The 19,783-nt window shown below is 43.3% G+C and overlaps 1 protein-coding gene across 1 annotated transcript in view; it reads left to right on the forward strand.

Moving 5' to 3' along the window:
• The first annotated feature begins 215 nt into the window (after window positions 1-215).
• Window positions 216-19,783, forward strand: part of LOC146358174 (gap junction gamma-1 protein-like) — a 45,119-nt gene continuing 25,551 nt past the window's right edge. Inside the window, exon 1 of the mRNA XM_084804727.1 lies at window positions 216-242. The gene's annotated coding sequence lies outside the window, so the exon portion shown is untranslated. The remainder of the gene's footprint in view (window positions 243-19,783) is intronic.

Consider the following 19,783-nt stretch of genomic DNA (forward strand, 5'->3'; position numbering starts at 1 on the left):
TCTCATAGTTTTATATCTTGTTTTAGGGGAAAGGGGAATGATGCAACCAGAGAAGTTCAAAAACAGAGATATTTAAAAGTCCCACAAAACTAACAGAAAATGTTAACATCAAATAGATGTTTTTAAAAACGCTTCATAATGTCTGATCATAAAAAATGAAAATAAAACACACTGAGTGTTAAAACATTGGTGTTCCTTTTCTTCCATAGGAAAATGGAAAATGCATAGTTTGGTCTACAAAGGTAACAATTGTTTGGAAGGGAAGGGAAAATGGCCTCTGTCAGCTTTTTTATGGTGTTGCCTCTGTTCTCCCGTGACTAGAGTTGCTTCCTGGTATTGTACTCCATGTACTAGTGGGAGAAATTGCTTTAGGGTGACCACTTTTACATTGCCAAAAAAGAGGACACAGATTTGAATAAAATTTGCATATGTTAATTTACATTGAGAAATAATTACATGAACTTTAAGCAGAAATACATCTCACCATAGTGCAGAAGACTGTAAGCACCTGGCCTGTGTGACTGCTCAGTCTGCTCTCCAAGTGCGAGCAGTTTAAAGGCAACTTTCAAGGCATCTCCTTCCCTTATCTGGATTCTTTCTGTCTAAACCAGAGTAGGACTGGACAGACCTTCACATAGTGCAGGGATGGGCAGGAGGTAGATCTCCAGGTGTGTTGAACTTCAACTCCCAAAAGCCCCTGCCAGCATTGCCAGTCGTCAGGAATGCTGGGAGCTGAAGTCCAAAATGTCTCGAGATCTACTTTCTGCCCACCCCTGTCATAGAGAATGCCTTCAAATAAAGGACAGACTTCTGACATCCTTTCAAACAGAGGGCTGTCTCCATAAAGTAGGGCTCACAGCCTCCGTAGTTGTAAACAATGTCTTGAATATTAATACCTTGATATGATAATACCTTGATAAGCATTTTATCCTCCTTTCTGTGACTGGTGGAGTGGGGAGGGAAGAATTCAACATAAGAACAGCTGTGCTGGATCAGACCCAAGGCCTATCTAGTCCAGCATTCTTTTCCCACAATGGCCAACCAGATGCCTCTGGGAAACCCATACAAAGGACATGAGAGCAATAGCACCTTCCTGCTTGTGTTCTCCATGAGTGGGAAACTGGTATTTGGATGCATGCTGCCTCTGATAATGTTCTGCCTGTACTCTGCAAGCCCTTGATTGGAAATGTTGGTCAGAATGATAGATGCAGTGGACTCTGATGACTGAAACATGGCATGTAAAAGACCCAGATAACTAATAAAGGGGCAGGCTACAATACCATCAACCTGTTCGGCTCCTCTTATAACTGGCATGAATGACATGCATGGGGGTTGTTGTATGCTCTCAACATAGGGGTCGGGAACCTCTGGCTCTCCACATGTCGGACTACAATTCCTATCATCCCTAGCCATCAGCCATGCTGGTGGGAGCGAGTTCAACAACACCCAGAAGGCCACAGGTTTCCCACCCCTTTGTCAAAAATTTATATGAGGTAGCTGTAGGATCTCCTTGATCTCCTTGTACGGCCTTCCCCAATCTGATGCCCCCCAGATGTGTTGCCAGGCTGACTGGAGGCTGCTGGGAGTTGTAGTCCAACACATCTGGAGGGCACCAGGTTGGAGAAGGCTTTCTCAGTGGATGTCACTGCTGGGTAACAAAAGCAGCAAAATGGGGGACATAGGAATCTATAGATATAGCTTATATGTGATATAAAGTGCTTGTGATACAAAGTAACACTTGGTAGCAGCCATTCCATCAGGCTACAGTGAGGGAGGAAGAGGAGGGAGTAGGCCCACCATCAGCTCTGCTGAGAGACCAGAAACGTTTGGCTCCTCTTCTCTTTGAACTGTTTTCCATCCCAGATGGAAAATAATTCCATGATTCTGGCCCTCTTGCACTGGCTGCCCATATGTTTCCAAGCCCAATTAAATATGCTGGTTTTGACCTATAATGCCTTACACAGGTCAGGACCACAATACCTGATGGAGCGCCTCTCTCAGCATGAACCGACCTGTATATTATATTCAGCATCGAAGGCCAACCTCAAGGTGCCTCCTCCGAGGAAGGCTTGGAAGGTGGCAAGAAGGGAGAGGGCCTTCTTGGTGGTGGGCCCACAATTGTGGAATGATCTCGATGAGGCATGCCTGGCGCCAACATTATTATCTTTTCAGTGCCAGGTTAAAAGTGTCCTCTCGGGCATTTGGCAGCATATAATGAGTTTTAATCAGGTTCTGGATTGTCTTTTGTTGTTTAAAATTGTTTTGAGATATATGTTGTCTCTGTGTGTTCTGCCTGATTATATGTTTTTATGTAAACGGTTTTACACTTTGTATAATGGTTTTTAATCTTTGTGAACTGCCCAAAGAGCTTCTGCTATGGGGTGGTATAGAAGTGTAATAAATAATAAAAATATTAGCCTAAGAACTTTGTAACACTAAGAATTGGTACCCAAATTTGCTTTTTTCCTCTTCCCTCCCAATCCCTTTTCCTTTTGTGTGGATTCTTTTATATTAGATTCTTCTTAGGCCTGAAGATAGGGGACTATATTGTGTTTTATTCATATGCAAGCTGCTCTGGGAGCCTTTTCTGGCTTAAGATCAGGATAAAGATGCACTAAACAAATACATGTGACCCCTTGACCTGACTATTCTAAGCCAGAAGCATGCTGGTTCGAAGGATGTTGCAATCTTTTATTTGTCAGTCTATTTAATCAAAATCTATGGTTTAATCAAGGTTGGAGGTTGCATCACACAAACAAGATTTTACTGTGTGTTGGAGGTGTTCCAAGTTGCATTTGATTGATCAGGGGCTGCATGAATTGAGATTTTGTTTTGTTTTAACTTTGGAATTGTGATTGAATTTAAAAATAGTTTGGTCAACCCTTTAAGAGCTTTTAAAAATAAAAACATACACAAAGGAAAATGCAAGTAAGTGGTGAAGCATCATGTCTTCCAAATGTTCTGTTAATCCAGGGGGAGGGAAAATAAGGAAGTCAGTAAGGAGTTAGGCCAATTGAGTTGACTTGTAACATCTGGAGAGTCCATCGCTTGGCCTAGGGACTATGATCTAGGGTGGCCAGGTATCCATGTTTATATAATTTGTTGTTGTTGTTGTTGTTCAGTCGTGTCCGACTCTTCGTGACCCCATGGACCATAGCACGCCAGGCCTTCCTGTCCTCCGCTCTCTCCCAGAGCGTGCTCAAGTTCATATTCATTGCATCGGTGATGCTATCTAGCCATCTCATCCTCTGCTGTCCCCTTCTCCTTTTGCCTTCAATCTTTCCCAGCATCAGGGTCTTTTCCAGTGTTTATATAATACAGTCCTCTATTTGAAGGTGTCCTTTATTTGAAGGGCTGTATTGTCCAATCCAGCTTTAAAGATAAAGAACTGTAACAACTGCTGCCCATCAACAGTTAATACCTGGCCAGCAGACTGAGCAGGGAGGTGCACCGCTCACCTGGTCACAGTCTTCTGTATTATGCTGAGATGTACTGTATTTCTATTAAAATAAAAATGACTATTTCTAAATTTGTATACATATAAATTAGCATATGCAGATTTTATGCAAATCAGTGCCATCTTTCATACTCTTTTTTGGTGATCTCACCTTTAGACTGACTCCCCAGCCACCTGTCTGTAGGTACACTTCCTTAACTAGCTTAATACATCTAAAGCTACCTTTACCCACAGAACAGTGTCTGAACATATTTGTTCTCCTTCACGAACTATTAAGTTGCAGAGCTCCAGCTCTGAGCAGCGTATCATCTTACCCTGGAACTAGAAGTTACAGAGAAACCCCATTTGTTTCCCATTAGCTTATTGATCCATGATATAATTTCCCTTTCAACCTAGATAAACAGTTGGGGTTAACAATGAATTGGGAATAAAGGAAGGCTTTTCTTAGGCAGGAAACAGACTCCTGTCTAAGAAAGCATGTCATACAAAACAGGACTCTTGCCCTGGAGTCTTAACCAAAGAAAATGTAAACTTACTTTACACTTGCTTTATGGCACTATTGTGGGTGAGGGTGTTCTCTCTTTTTACTTGTTCTATTTTTTTCAAGAACAAACAAGTTAATTACATGTATAATAATAAAATAAGGGGAATGGCAGTAGTTTAGCTCATTTGAAGATAATGCAGATTTATCATATATCTAGTGTATAACAAGTTCATAGAAAGTCTGAGTTATTTGATGGTGCCTTTCTAGAGCAATCCATGTGTATCAAGAGGCTTCAAAGCATATCTTTGCCAATACATCAATGATACATTGCTGTATATAAGGCTTAATACAGGGGAAAGGTACCACCTGTGAATACGTTTAGTGTATTTTCTCTTATCTTAGCTGACACCAAGCTAAGTGGGTGGTGGTGGTTTATATTCCACCTAGCTTCTCGTTGCTTCACTTCTATACTTTCCCCAATGTATTTTTCCTAAGAGCTTTGAGACCATGTAATTTTCCAGCAGATTTTTTCCACCAACACCTTTGAAATATGTGACAGTATTCTTCTTGTATTATTTTTAGAAACTAGGCTTAGGCTCTCAAAATTCATAAGTGCATGGCTCTTTAACCATAGGATTTGTACTGAAATGCATCAGTTGGTGTATTTGCAGCCGGGGTGCCTTCATACCGCCTTACTGTTTTTTTAGTTGATCTCATGTTTTGTGGTTTACCCCAGTATGTAGATATTTCACTTGAAGTCATTTTGCTCCCATGTTTTGAATTGTTTAAATTTATCTTGATCTTAGAAGCATGGCTGGATAAAAAGGGAATAAGAGGGGAGGTTGGAGAAGATATATTTAATACCATTTTTCTCCGATAAAGAAAGTGTGAGATCTGAAAATGGATTTTCTACCATATCTGTCAGTTGAAGTCTGTGCATCAGGAAGGACATGCCATGTGCTGTATTTTTTATATTTTTAATGTACTCCCATTTGTGTCCATTTTTAATTTATTTTTGTTAATAATTTACAGTAAATCCTCTAACTGATTTGCATTGTAATACCACTGCAGGTTTGGGATACCTAACCCCCTTGTTTTGTACTTCTGTACATTAGAATTCTATCAACTCTAGACTTTTTAACTATGATGTCTAACATTATTAATGTTTGACAATTGTTTAAGGTTTCTGGTGGCATTTTAATTGGTAACATGGAATAAATTGCCAGTTCCAGAGTTCCTTGTGCATAAGTAGGAGGGACAAAGCACCGTAAGTGGGGACTTTGATCCCTGGAACAGTGGAAGCCAGAGCTGCTGCTTTACAGGCCCCAAATGTAGATGAGTCAAAGTCTAGTTTGTTCACTCACTTTCTCAATGCTTTCTCCCACAAACAACCATACTGCTATTTCTGGCTATAAATAGACATAATAGAAGCTTCTAAATGTCTACTTCACAAGTATCCTCCAGATTTTTGAGAATTTTCCTTGTGAAATGTTGGATCTGACAAAAATCTTCAGATTTACTGTTGGAAAATAGTATGAGGTACACCCACTTATCTATATTAAATGAGATTTGCAAAAAGGGAAATGTAGTTTTTAGTGAAGTGTACACAGTCCTATGGATTTTTTTTTTGGTATGCTGCCAGTGACTGTGGCAGAAGATGAAAGAAGTTTCAGCAAGTAAGCTAGCACTCATCAAAAGCTTCAGGCATTCTATTATGGGGCAAGCAGTTAGGGTGCAGTCCTGTGGACCCTGGTGGGGATGTCCCAGGAACCATAGGATTTTGTGTATTATTGTGAGTTCTGGCCTCAGAAGCCTCCAATGGCAGAGAGGGCATGTTGCAGGTGGATCAGGACAGGCTTGGGACCCGCCAGTTCGAAAGCTCCCCTGTTCCCTGGCACACTCCCAAAATGGAGAAAACTGCACTAGCCTTGGAGCTGGTATATTTTTTTCCCCCTCCAGTCCCTCCTCCCACCTTCTGCCCTGAATGGCCCTGCCCTGCCATGGTGCAATTTTAGAGATGAAATGCCATTTCAGAATTAAAATAGGAACTTTTCTTTTGTGCCTCATGGGATTGCATAATAACTGAGATAGGATTGTATAATGTGTGAGAGAGGGAGACTGCGTTGCATGTTTGTACTGGGCCCCCAAATGGTGATTAGGCCCTGTGTGCTCATGGCTGCGGCACAGGCGCTCTCCAGGGCCACCTCCCTGCCAGTGCCTCACTCTCAGGAAGGACCCCTCAGAGCCAGGCAATTGGGCCGGGTTGGCCCTGTGGAGAGCCACACTGGGAAGCTGCCGGTGGGTCCCCAGAGATAGCCTACCTGCCTAATACCTCATTCTAAGGGGTCCTCGGAGCAAGGCATCAGGTGTGCAGTGCTCTGAGGAGCTGTGCCAGGTGCTTTCTTGCTGCAGCTGGTACGGCTCTTCGAGGAGACGCCTGCCAATGCCTTACTCAGAGTGAGGTATAGGGTGGGTGGCAGAGAGCCATTATGACTGCTTTCCTGCTGCAGCATTTGCCACAGTGGGAGAGTGGCCAGCAGGGCTCTCTGAAGTTGCCACCCAATACTTCACTTTGAGTAAGACATAGAGCAGCAGTTGCATCGGGACCCATGGCCTGCCTAGCTGCGGGAATCCACCCTGCCTCATGGGATGGCCAGCCCTGGCATTGGATGTGTACTGGGGAGGAACATCCCATTTTTTTAGTTATAAAATTAGGTACACCAAGCAACCAAAGAGCAGCTTCAAAGTAGCATGTCTAGAATGTATGCGGGGACTGAAGTAAATGGGTAGGGGCATAACTGGAAAGATGTGGGCATGTGGCTAGATTAAAGAGTAATTAGCTTTGTGCGTGTTCTTGTCCTATTAATGTTAACCACAGGGTTTGCAGGGTAATGATAGTCAGTCATCATTGCTTAGTCATGTGGCTGAACACTGGGGCCTTCCTCAAGATGCGGACATATTTTTTTGTGCGTACTTCTATTATTGCAACACCTCAGATTGCTTATTTGGGGTTTTATTAGCCTGGGTATGAGGGAATGGCACACAAAATTGGTGGGCTGCCATAAAAAAATTTAACTTAACAAAGATAAATGTAGAACAGTTGGTGTAGAGATTATCTAGAAATCATATGAGTGTGGCGTGCATTGAGCGTGGGGCTGAATAGGTGGGCAAAGGACCATCTCATAAATATTACGAGTTCAAGTTATTCATATAATGAAGATCTCAGTCTAGTTCTTGCTGCCTGATGACACCCACTTTACTTGCTCAGAGAAGACCTTGCATCTGCACTTACTCACTCCTATCAAGTCTGATATGTTGTCATAAGCACTTCTTGTATCCGTACACTATTACTCAAGAGAATATAGTGGGGGTCTTGGGTGATGACACATTGAATCAGCACCATGTCACCACAAGGGTAGCTATTGCCTTTTGGAGATGTCTCAGCAGCATTATGTTACACAACGCAATGAAATTCTAACTATATTAGTTCCCTTTTTAAAAAAAAGTACTAGCGGAGCCATGAACTACTCCATTCATTTGGTAGACTTGCATCCATTTTGGAGAGGAAATGTCAGCAAATTAGATCTGCCACAAATGAAAATTAAATGAAGACAAATGGACAAAAGACCTTAATCTCTTGTCAATGAGTGGCAAAAAAACATTTTTGCTGCCTCTATTAAATCCTCTATCTGCCGCCCAGCAGAGCTTTTCTGGAGTCTATTAATGCTGGCCCTAAGGTTGTTGTCTGGGGGATATTAATGCTGGCCCTAAGGACACTGTAGACCCATCTGAGGCCTAGTATAATATGTTTGCTAGGCACTTCCAGGATAAAATCTCTTGCATCCGCGGGACTTAAACTCCAGTCTTACAGCAGATAAATTTGGTGAGGTATCCAGAGCACACAGCCTTACCCAGTCTTCTTGGATGAGTTTCAGCTGGTACAGCTTGAGGACTTTGACAAGGTGCTTGGACAAGTTCGTGCAACCACTTCTGTATTGGATCCTTGCCCTTCTTGACTTATAAAAACTGGCAGGGAAGGAACAGCTGGCTGGGCCAGGGAGGTGATAAATGCCTCCTTGTGAGAGAGAGTGGTCCTGGGCTGCCTCAAAGAGGCAGTGGTAAGACGACTCCTGAAGAAACCCTCCCTGGACCCAGAATATCTTAATAATTTTGGGCCCGTGGCAAATGTTCCTTTCCTGGGAAAGCTTCTTGGCTGCCAACTAGCTCCAGACGCTCTTGGATAAGTCTGATTATTCATTCATTCATTCATTTCATTTCTATACCACCCAATAGCCGAAGCTCTCTGGGCAGTTATCTAGATCCATTTCAGTCAGGGTTTAGTCATGGAAACAGCCTTGGTCTTTGGTATGATAACCTATGTTGGGAGAGATGGGGAGTATGACCTTGTTAATTCTCCTTGATCTCTCAGCGGATTTCAGTGCCATTGACCATAGTATCCTTCTAGGACGACTGTCTTGAGTTGGGAGTGGGAGGCACTGTATTGCAGTGGTTTCGCTCCTACTTGGAGGGTCAGCTCCAGAAGGTGGAGGTTGGGGAATATTGCTCTGCCCTGTGGATTCTCCAATATGGGGTTCTGCAGGGGTCAGTTCTGTCCCCCATACTATTCAACATCTACATGAAATGGTTGAGTGTGGTCATCTGGAGTTTTGGAGTGCGTTGTCATCAGTATGCTGATGACACGCAGCTCTATTTCTTTATTTTATTTATTTTAAAAATTTCTTGGCTGCCTTTCAGGGCAGAAACCCTCCCAAGGCGGCTCACAGCAATAAAATACATAAAAACAGTTAAAATATTAAACACAATAAAAACAAACACAATAAAATAGCAATAAAAACGACAATAAAACCAACAGCAGCAATAGCAGCAGTCATATCAAGAGAAGGCCACAATACAATAAATTTTTAAGGCCTTCTTAAAAGCCTGCAATGACGGAGCATGACAGACCTCCAATGGCAATTTGTTCCAAAGGTGTAGGGCCACACCTTTCTCCTTTTCATCATCTTTAGGTGAGGCTGTGGATGTGCTAAATCAGTGCCTGGCTGCAACAATGGACTAGATGAGGGCTAATAAATTGAAACTCAATCCAGACAAGACTGATCCACTAACTATCCACTGTTGTTAGTGGGTAGTTCTCCTGACCAGATGGAAGGTGCTCAACTTGTTCTGGATGGGGTTGCACTCCACCTGAAGGAGCAGGTCCATAGCTTGGGGGTCTTCCTGGAACCATCTTTGTGACTTGAGGCTCAAGTAGCCTCAGTAGCATGGAGTGCCTTCTACCAACTTCGGTTGGTGGCCCAGCTGTGCCCCTATCTGGATAGGAATAACCTGGTCTCAGTTGTCTACGCTCTAGTAGTCTCCAAGTTAGATTACTGCAATGCACTCTATGTGGGGCTTTCTTTTGAAAATGGTTCAGAAACTGCAGCTTGTGCAAAATGCAGTGGCCAGATTTATAACAGGGACGAGGAGGTCCAAACATATAACAACAATTCTGGCCCACTTGCACTGGCTGCCTGTATTGTTCCAAGCCCAGTTCAAAGTGCTGGTTTTGACCTATAAAGCTTTACATGGCTCTGGACCACAATACCTGATGGAATGCCTCTCTCAGCATAAACCGACCTGTACACCATGCTCCACATCAGGGAGGCTTGGAGGGCAGCAACAAGAGAGGGTCTTCTCAGTGGTGGCCCCCCAATTATGGAATGATCTCCCCAACAAGGCCCACCTGGCACCAACACTGTCATCTTTTAGGCACCAGGTAAAAACTTCCTTTTTCTCCCAGCTGTTTGGCAGCATATAATGAGTTTTAATTATGTCTTAGACTGTCTTTGGCTGATGGTTTTAAAAACTGTTTTTAGATATATGTTGTCCGTGTTTGTGTGTTATCTGTCTATATACTTTTATGCAAATGCTTTTTTGTACTTTGTGTAATGCATTTTTAAAAAATATTTTCATTTTCACAAATCCTAGAAAAAAGCTTACAACACTGCAAACTTAACACAAGGATTCAAGCAATCCATGAATTTGGAGTTCCAATACATGACAAACAATGACCAATCAAGGATAAACTTGTTTATAGAGCCTTGTTCTTTGTTGTTATTCAGTCCTTCAGTCGTGTCCGACTCTTCGTGACCCCATGGACCATAGCACGCCAGGCCTTCCTGTCCTGCGCTCTCTCCCGGAGCGTGCTCAAGTCCATATTCATTGCATCGGTGATGCTATCTAGCCATCTCATCCTCTGCCGTCCCCTTCTCCTTTTGCCTTCAGTCTTTCCCAGCATCAGGGTCTTTTCCAGAGAGTTTTCTCTTCGCATTAGGTAGCCAAAATATTTGAGCTTCAGCTTCACTATCTGTCCTTCCAATGAGCACTCAGGGTTCATTTCCTTTAGGATGGACTGATTTGACCTCCTTGCAGTCCAGGGGACTCGTAAGAGTCTTCTCCAGCACCACAGTTCGAAAGCATCAATTCTTCAGCGCTCAGCCTTCCTTATAGTCCAGCTCTCACAGCCATACGTTACTACTGGGAAAACCATAGCTTTGATTATGTGGACCTTTGTCGGCAAGGTGATGTCTCTGTTTCTTACTATGCTGTCTAGGCGTGCCATAGCTTTCCTCCCAAGGAGCAAGCGTCTTTTAATTTCATGGCTACAGTCATGTCTGTGGTGATCAATGTCGTTATATAAACCATATCCCAAACCCTCTGGAACCAATCTTCATTAGTCAGAATACTGGTCTTCCTCCAGAAAGTAGCTATCAGTAATTTACGTACTGTCACAAGATTAAGAGCAAGCTCCAAGTTGCAAGTTAAATTTAAGTCTTTAAGATAGCCAAGTAAAATACACAATGGATCCATTGGTATCGTATGTCTTATCATTTCATAAATATTTTGCAAGACCTTTTCCTAGTATTTTTTAATATTAGGGCAAGACCAAAATACATTAACAAAGTCAGCCTTCATCCCCCCATATCTCCAACACTTGTCTGAACAATTCTTATATATTTTGTCTAATTTATATGGGGTAATACATTTTAATGGTTTTTAGATTCTGTGACCTGCCCCACAGCTTTGGCTGTGGGGAGGTATAGAAATATAATAAATGACATGACATGTGCAAATGTGGGACAGGCACACCAGTGTGCATGCCTATGGGACAAAGAGGTAACACAGTCTGGGACCATCTGAGGATCTCTTTCTGTGGCACCTAATGCTGGTACTAAAATCTTTTCAGAAACGTTCTATAAAGTCAGAACACCTAGAGTTAGCTATCTGAACTATTAGTTCAGAACTACTTAAATCACACAGAATTGTAATCCCTACCTTCCAGTAGAATGAGCAACATACCAGTCCCATTGATGGACCACTTTAAAGCAAATGGATCACTATTTGGCAAAATAAATTAGAGATGCGGGGCTTCCATTCAAGATCAGGATCACAGTGCAGGGCTGGGGTAGGATTAAAACTCCCCAGCTCCCCACACAAGGTGTGTGTGTGTGTGTGGGGGGGGGGGGGACAGCCATCCTTGACTTGATTCCGAACAACAGGGAAGAGTTAGTTGATAAGGTGAAAGTAGCAGGAACTTGGAGGGAAAGTGACCTTGTAACGCTCGTTATTGATTTTAAGGAAAACTAAAGCTGTGTAGTCAAACATGTACCTTGGACTAGAGGAAAGCTGATTTTAATAAGCTCAGAACAATGATAAGTAGGATTCCATGGCAGGCACACCTAACAGGAAGAGGAGTTCAAGAGGGATGGGAATTCCTCAAAAAGGAGATACTAAAGGCACAATCAGAAACAATCCCAATGAGGAAAAAAATGGAAGACAACAGAAGAAGCCAGTGTGGCTACACAAAATGTTTAGCGATGATCTGAAAATAAAAAAGACACATACAGAAGGTGGAAGGAGGGACAAGTCACTATGGAAGTGTACAGGCAGATAGCCTGGAATTTCAGAGATGGTGTCAGGAAAGCTAAAACTCAGAATGAGCTGGGAGTGGGACTGGCAAGGGATGCGAAGAATAACAAAGAGGGCTTCTTCAGAAAGTAAAAGGTTCAGAGTGTAAAAAAGACAATTATAATGGTGGAGCAGCTGCACGGTGAAGATGGCAAAATGCAAACAGATGACAAAAGGCGGAACTGCTCAACTCCTATTTTGGTACAGTCTTCTCCTAAAATTAGAGGATCTGTGTCCAATCTGGCATATGTAACAAAGAGGCTGGAAGGGTAGGACTGCAGCTTGAGGTCGATGGAGAAATGGTCTGGGAATATCGTAAGCACCTTAAATATGTTCAAATCCCCAGATCCAGACGAATTGCATCGGAGGGTGTTGAAGGAGCTAGCAAATGAACTCTCAGAACCTGTCTTTGGGAAATCCTGGAGAACAAGTAAATTACCAGAGGGCTAGAGGAGGGCAAATGTTGTCCCTATCTTCAAAAAGGGCAAAAGGGAATATCTGGGGAATTATAGATCAGTTAGTCTGACATCAATAAACGAAAGATTCTAGAGCAGCTTATAATGCACTTGATATGTAGGCACCTTGATGCTAATGATCACTGGAAGCCAGCATGGATTTGTCAAGACTCCCAGTTGTTATACCCTAGCAACAATAAGGCTCCCCTCTTCTAAATTAGGCTGCTAAAACGAAGAAAACAGGAGTGGATCTGTGTGTAAGAGAATTATTAATTCAGTTCTGGTACTATAACGAAAAACAAGAGTCCTGTGGCATCTTATAGACTTAACAAATGTATTCTGCATAAGCTTTAGTGCACTATTGCCCATGAAAGCTTATGCCAGAATAAATTTGTTAATCTTTAAGATGCCATAGAATTCCTTAATTCTAAGATCTGATTTGCACATCACAGCCAATTCCTGGGTTGTTTAACCCAGGAATTGGCTGGGAGTGTGGGGGGGTGCGAGACCGTGTGCTGCCTTCCACTCACCACTTCCACTTCCAGTTAACAACCCAGGAACACCCCAGTTGTTTCGTGATGTGCAAACCTGGAAACTCTTGTGTTTAGGGGTTAAACAACCCAAAGTTACCTCAACAAGAAATGATGAGTTAACTTTGTGTTAAATACCCCTAAACAACCCTAAAACAAACCAGGAGTGGGGTTTTCCTGGGGTGTTATTTGCAAGTGGAAGCAGGTGAGTGGGCAGATACCAGTGTGCTTGCTTCCACAATCTCACAAACAACCCATGGTAAGCAAACCATGGGTTATTTGATCATGCGAACTGGGTCATTGCATATGATCTCGCCCCACATTTCATTTTTCACCTGACTCTGGTTGGTGGATCTTGGGAGGCGAGTAAAAAGAACAAGGCCGATCCTGCAAGCTTGAAGTCTGTCAACCCCTGTCTTAGAACATGGTTGTGTCACACAGCTGTAAAGCAAGGATGGGGTGAGGTGATTTTTAAAGTCAAAGGGAAGTAGGCAGGATAACAGATTCTGAATCCTTTGCCTGCCTGCCTGCTGCTTTTGTCCCTGAAACACAGCCTCAGATCTACCTTATTTCTCCCCACGGGGCTTATTTCCAGTTTAACCTCCACTAGGAGGATTGTGGCTGGTGGTGCAGAGTTGTGTGTGTGTGGGGGGAATGATTTGGCACCCCTTTTGCTGCTGCTGTTGCTCAGCTTTAAATTCCTCCTTGCTTCACACCTCTGTGGTAGACCTGCCTTCTAACAGATGGGTCCGCCACCATCACATTTAGGCAGTGGTTAGATATGCGAGTTGTATCCAATGTTACTCCTACTTAAAGTAGACCCATTCAAATGATATATTGAGGATATAATCAGTGAGTTCTTTAGTGATTTTGTTGTATTGTTGTGTGTATTCTCCTTTTCCGTTGCCTCTATTCTTAAATTTATTTCAAAATAAAATAAAATTTGTTGAGGGGAGGGACACCAAAAACTATGAGATTTCTTAGGATTCGGAGCTAAAGATAGACATAGGCTAACACTGGATGAAAGAGTGAAATGGCTGGGCCAAAGCCAAAAGGACACTCAGCTGTGGATGTGTCTGGTGGTGAAAAGAAAGTCCGATGCTGTAAAGAACAATATTGTTTAGGAACCTGGAATGTAAGATCAATGAATCAAGGTAAGCTGGAGGTGGTCAAACATGAGATGGCAAGATTGAACATTGACATCTTAGGAATCAGCAAACTAAAATGGACAAGCATGGGCGAATTTAATTCAGGTGACCATTATATCTACTGCTGTGGGCAAGAATCCCTTAGAAGAAATGGAGTAGCACTCATAGTCAACAAAAGGGTGGGAAAAGCAGTACTGGGGTACAACCTCAAAAACGATAGCATGATCTCAGTACGAATCCAAGGCAAACCATTCAACATCCCAGTAATTCAAATCTATGCCCCAACCACTGAGGCCGAAGAAGCTGAGGTTGATTGGTTCTATGAAGACCTACAACACCTTCTAGAACTAACACCAAAAAAAGATGTCCTCTTCATCATAGGGGATTGGAATGCTAAAGTAGGAAGTCAAGAAATCACTGGGATAACAGGCAAGAATGGCCTTGGTGTACAAAATGAGGCAGGAAAAAGGCTAGTAGAGTTTTGCCAAGAGAACACGTTGATCATAGCAAACACTCTTTTCCAACAGCACAAGAGGCGACTCTACACATGGACATCACCAGATGGTCAATATCGAAATCAGATGGATTATGTCCTTTGCAGCCAAAGATGGAGAAGTCAGTAAAATACAGTCAGTAAAAACAAGACCTGGAGCTGACTATGGCTCAGATCATGAGCTGCTTCTTGCAAAATTTCGGCTGAAATTGAAGAATGTAGGGAAAACCACTAATACATTCAGGTATGACCTAAATCATATCCCTTATGAATATACAGTGGAGGGGAGGAATAGATTTAAGGGATTAGACCTGATAGAGTGCCTGAGGAACTATGGACGGAGGTCCGTGACATTGTTCAGGAGGCAGCAACTCAATCCATCCCAAAGAAAGAGAAATGCAAGAAAGCAAAGTGGCTGTCTGATGAGGCTTTACAAGTAGCTGAGGAAAGAAGGGAAGCGAAAAGCAAGGGAGAAAGGAGAAGATATACCCAACTGAATGCTGAGTTCCAGAGAATAGGAAGGAGAGACAAGAAGGCCTTCTTAAATGAACAATGCAAAGAAATCAAAGAAAATAATAGAATGGAAAAGACTAGAGATCTCTTCAAGAAAATCGGAGCTCTCAAGGGAAGGTTTTGTGCAAAGACTGGCATGATAAAGGACAAAGAAGGCAGGGACCTAACAAAAGCAGATGAGATTAAGAAGAGGTGGCAAGAATACACAGAAGAACTATACAGGAAAGATCCAAATGTCCCTGATAGCCATGATAGTGCGGTCACTGAACTTGAGCAGGACATCCTAGAGAGTGAAGTCAAGTGGGCCTTAGGAAGCATTACTAACAACAAAGCTAGCGGAGATGACAGTATTCCTGCTGAGCTATTTAAAATCCTAAAGGGTGATGCTGTTAAAGTGCTGCACTCAATATGCCAACAGATTTGGAACACTCAACAATGGCCACAAGACTGGAAAAGGTCAGTTTACATCCCAATTCCAAAGAAGGGCAATGCCAAAGAGTGTTCAAACTACCGTACAATTGCGCTCATTTCACATGCCAGCAAGGTTATGCTCAAAATCCTACAAGCTAGGCTTCAGCAGTATGTGAACCGAGAACTACCAGAAGTACAAGCTGGGTTTCGAAGAGGCAGAGGAACTAGAGAGCAAATCACCAACATTCGCTGGATCATGGGGAAAGCAGGAGAATTCCAGAAAAACGTCTATTTCTGGTCCATTGACTATGCTGAAGCCTTTGATTGTGTGGATCACAACAAACTGTGGCAAATTCTGAAAGAGATGGGAGTACCAGACCACCTTACCTGTCTTCTGACAAACCTGTACGAGGGTCAAGAAGCAACAGTAAGAACCGGACATGGAACAACCGAGTGGTTCAAAATGGGGAAAGGAGTACGACAAAGCTGTATATTGTCGCCCTGCTTTTTTAATTTATATGCAGAGTACATCATGAGAAACACCGGATTGGATGAATCACAGGTCGAAATTAAGATTGCCAGGAGAATGATCAACAACCTCAGATACGCAGACGATACCACCCTAATGGCAGAAAGCGAAGAGGATCTAAAGAGCCTCTTGTTGAGGGTGAAAGTAGAGAGTGCAAAAGCTGGTTTGAAACTCAACATTAAAAAAACGAAGATCATGGCATCTGGCCCCATCACTTCCTGGCATATAGAAGGGGAAGAAATGGAAGCAGTGACAGATTTTATTTTCTTGGGCTCCAAGATCACCGCAGACGGTGACTGTAGCCATGAAATTAAAAGACGCTTGCTCCTTGGGAGGAAAACTATGGCAAACCTAGACAGCATAGTAAGAAGCAGAGACATCACCTTGCCGACAAAGGTGCGTATAATCAAAGCTATGGTTTTCCCAGTAGCAAGGTATGGCTGTGAGAGCTGGACTATAAGGAAGGCTGAGCACTGAAGAATCGATGCTTTCGAACTGTGTTGCTGGAGAAGACTCTTACGAGTCCCCTGGGCTGCAAGGAGGTCAAATCAGTCAATCCTAAAGGAAATCAACCCTGACTGCTCATTGGAAGGACAGATACTGAAGCTGAAGCTCAAATATTTTGGCCACCTAATGCGAAGAGAAAACTCCCTGGAAAAGACCCTGATGCTGGGAAGGATTGAAGGCAAAAGGAGAAGGGGACGGCAGAGGATGAGATGGCTAGATAGCATCACTAATGCAATAAATATGAACTTGAGAACACTCCGGGAGAGAGTGGAGGACAGGAGGGCCTGGCGTGCTATGGTCCATGGGGTCACAAAGAGTCGGACACAACTGAACGACTGAACGACTGAACAACAACAAAACATTGGATGCAACTCTATTACATGAAAGCAAGCACATGTGGTACTGCCACCAATGGACTGTTGACAGTGAGAAGGCCATATCCTCTTTCTGCTTGTGGTATGTCCCACCCCTCCCCTTCTTCCTTTATTACACCTCTCCTCCCTCAGGAACAGGCCTGTCATTCTTTCCATTCCTGTTTCTCCTTCCCCAAACCCCAAGAGCAGAGCTCCCAAAGCCAGCCCTGCTTCCTCTTCTCCAGTCCCACAGACGAGGTTGGAGGGAGAGGTTTCCTTCCTCAGCACTTTGCCTATACAGCAGCAGCAGCAGCACAATTTTGCTTGAAGTTGCATTGGCATTTGTAAACGACCACAGCGGTTGCCAAATTTTACCAGGAAGCAAATGCTCTGTACTTGTGCACTGGCAAAAACGCAGTCCTATGCTTTGCTAGATAACATCACCTCTTCCTCCTCCGAGGGTTGCACTGCATACAGCAAATGGAAAACAAACACACCCTTCCTTCCTCAGAAAACACCACGTTTCAGCAAGCCATGTTGGAAAAGGACTTCTTTGTTGTCTTTGCTTGTAGAATGGCTGCTGTTGAAACCCTGGTGGGCCTCTTTTGCTTACTAATGCTAAAGATGACGTGGGGCCCCTGGCTGTCCAAAGACCTTGTGAGAAGGCCACAATCCTTGTGAATTGCCAAGGAGTGATCTTGCTCCATGGTTGCTGAGAGCTCCTGGTGGAAGTCCTGACTCCTGATATGGGCTCATGCCAAAGCTCTTAAATTGGGGAATCCAAGCCTTTTCTGAAGGGGTGGGGAGGGAGGAGGCAAAGTCGACTACAGATAATATTGTGCATATGGCAGGTCACTGCAGGGCCTCAGCTTCCAATGTTGAACAGCTGGTGACAGCTGTTGAACATCTGAAGGAAACCACAGTTTTGTTGCAAACAACAGTGAGGGTGCCACAATGCAACCGCAGGAAACGAGGGATGGACACAGCATCCCCTGCTCTCTCCTGAGGTTACAATCCTGATGTTTTTAAATATAGACAATGCTTGCCAGAATGACTGGGCAACTGGACCATGGCTAAAATGTTGGGAATCAGGTTTGTTTTCAGGATTTCAAAAGCTATTTTGGCCTTTGCAGAAATAAGTATTTTTGTTTGTGTTCAGGAAATGCTCTATAGTTTGAACATAGTAGAAATGCAAATACTTTTCCCTCAGCTTGTACTGGGGGGTCCAAACAACGTGCAGCACCTCTTTCCTGCTTGTGTATCCAATGTGGGGAAACGGCATTTTCCTATATCTCAGTCAGAAAATTGCACTTCTTTGTCATCTGGAATGTGGTAGCATGAGTATTAAGACTGGGGAGTGATGTCCTAGAGACATCATTGCTGATAATTCCTCCTAGTGTGAATGTGTGTGTATATACATCTTTCAATGCGGAGCACCATCCCCAACCCGATGCTCTCCAGATGTGCTGGGCTACAACTCCTATAATCCCCAGCCAGCCAGCTAGATTGAATGATGGGAATTGTAGTCCATGGCATCTGGAGTGCCACACTGGGAAAGGCTGAAGAGGATTAGGCTTCAATCCTATACATACTTGTGAGTAAATCCCATTGAACTCAATGGGGCTTACTTCTGAGTAGACATGTATACGATTGCACTGCCAGTTAAACCTTTCCTTTTGAAAGAAAGAATAAAGGTTTTTGCAACTTCTCCCCACAACCCTGCAAAGAGCTTTTCCTTCTGTCGTACAAAATACAGGGAATGTTAATTCAGCTCACAAGTAAGAGTTCTGTATAATAACCCTCCATTTGGAGAAAAGTTTTTATGTTTTATCTGTTTGCACTGGCTGCCCCTTTTCAGTCCTGAAGTGATGTTAATTTAATAGAAGTGGTGCTAATTTAGTGGTGTTTGATTCAGTGGTGTTAATTTAATAAAAGTGCATACAAGTTTCTTGTCACTGCCCCACCCACACCTTCCAGAACTATCTAACCTTTGTTGTTGTTGTTGTTCAGTCATGTCCTACTCTTCGTGACCCCATAGACCATAGCACGCCAGGCCTTCCTGTCCTGTGCTCTCTCCCGGAGTGTGCTCAAGTTCATATTCATTGCATCGGTGATACTATCTAGCCATCTCATCCTCCGCCGTCCCCTTCTCCTTTTGCCTTCAGTCTTTCCCAGCATCAGGGTCTTTTCCAGGGAGTTTTCTCTTCGCATTAGGTGGCAAAAATATTTGAGCTTCGGCTTCAGTATCTGTCCTTCCAATGAGCACTCAGGATTGATTTCCTTTAGGATGGACTGATTTGACCTCCTTGCAGTCCAGGGGACTCGTAAGAGTCTTCTCCAGCACCACAGTTCGAAAGCATCAATTCTTCGGCGCTCAGCCTTCCTTATAGTCCAGCTCTCACAGCCATACGTTACTACTGGGAAAACCATAGCTTTGATTAGACGGACCTTTGTCGGCAAGGTGATGTCTCTGCTTCTTACTATGCTGTTAGGTTTGCCATAGCTTTCCTCCCAAGGAGCAAGCGTCTTTTAATTTCATGGCTATAGTCACCATCTGCGGTGATCTTGGAGCCCAGGAAAGTAAAATCTGTCACTGCTTCCATTTCTTCCCCTTCTATATGCCAGGAAGTGATGGGGCCAGATGCCATTATCTTCGTTTTTTTAATGTTGAGTTTCAAACCAGCTTTTGCACTCTCCTCTTTCACCCTCAACAAGAGGCTCTTTAGATCCTCTTCGCTTTCTGCCATTAGGGTGGTATCGTCTGCGTATCTGAGGTTGTTGATAATTCTCCCGGCAATCTTAATTCCGACCTGTGATTCATCCAACCTGGCGTTTCTCATGATGTACTCTGCATATAAGTTAAATATATGCTTATCTAACCTTGAAGGATGGCTATTCCTGCCCATTCCCTTCATTGTGCTCTTTTGCGCCTTTC

Source organism: Heloderma suspectum, chromosome 1 (genome assembly GCF_057233095.1).
Source record: "Heloderma suspectum isolate Gila_16-S chromosome 1, 16-S_ref, whole genome shotgun sequence".
Classification (NCBI taxonomy): Eukaryota; Metazoa; Chordata; class Lepidosauria; order Squamata; family Helodermatidae; genus Heloderma; species Heloderma suspectum.